This window comes from Hipposideros armiger, unplaced genomic scaffold (genome assembly GCF_001890085.2).
Source record: "Hipposideros armiger isolate ML-2016 unplaced genomic scaffold, ASM189008v1 scaffold_235, whole genome shotgun sequence".
Classification (NCBI taxonomy): domain Eukaryota; kingdom Metazoa; phylum Chordata; class Mammalia; order Chiroptera; family Hipposideridae; genus Hipposideros; species Hipposideros armiger.
This window is the reverse complement of record NW_017731585.1, coordinates 1,459,011-1,460,211: the sequence shown is the minus strand read 5'-3', so window position 1 is coordinate 1,460,211 and position 1,201 is coordinate 1,459,011.

Here is a 1,201-nt window from a genome sequence, read left to right as displayed (position 1 = left end):
GGAAGGTCAGTGACTATGGGGTCGGAGGTCAGTCTCCCTGGGCTGAGGTCACAGCTCACGTCACTTACGTTGTGTTCCCGCACATTCACGATCCAGCAGTGGGTAGGTGTCATGAGTCCTCTCCCCTCCTGCTTCCCCTCCTGTTTCCCTTCTGGAAATCACACGTCATCAGCTCAGGTTACCCCTTCCTTCCCCACCAGTTTCTATGGACAGCGACGCCTCCACGTAAACCACTTCCCTCAAACACCCCCTCTACCTCTGGGCTTTTCTGAATCCTGACTTTCTCCAGGGACACCATCTTTTACCCACCCTCCTTCTGAATTAATTCAACAGCCCATCAACAGCCCATCAAAGGGCCTTAAAGTGCCAGCCCCTGCCACCTCCAGGACCCCCTCCCCAGGACCCCTCAATCAGTGGGACCATGTATTCAGCCTTGGCTGTATATCAAGCATTGTCACCCAAACTGCAGCTGAGACAAAGAATGGCCCAGAGGTCTCCCCTGCATTAACATGCTGCTGGGGCTAGTTGTGGGTGAGATTCCCCCTCCCTCAGAGCCCTCCCCCAAGAGCAGCAGAGGGTCAGACACCAGGAGGCACCCCATTCTTCCCCATCCTTTCAGCAGCATCCTTAGCCCCTCCATCCACTCCAGCCCAGCAGCCAGTGCTAGGTCCTGGGGTAGCTAGCTTATCCCCTCTTTCTAGCTGACATTCAACTCTGTATCCCATCCTTGTTCCCCTTTCCATGTGCCTTCCAAAGACATCCATTCCAGGGAGGGGAGACAGACAGTAAACTTATTCTATAAACTATGCATAAGGGAACAAGCACACTGGAAAACTATTAAGCAGCCAAGGGGGATGAGAAATGCTGGGTGCAGTTTTAAGCATGGTGGTCTGGGAAGGCTTCATTAACAAGAGCAGATGGGAAGGAGGTGAGGGGATGAGACATAAGGGTGGATTATTTTCCAGGCCGCGGGAAGAGCATATGCAAAGGACCCCAGGTGGGCTGAGGCATGGCAAGGATCTGCCCAGCTGCAGTGAGGATGGGCCTGCACCAGAGCACCTAGAGGCCACCGGTTGGGGTGTGACACTGACTTCTAATCATCAAAGGACAGTAATTAAACAAGATGGCATGGTTTCCCTATTAGCTTGTTTTTTGTTATATATATATATATATATATATATATATATATATATATATATAT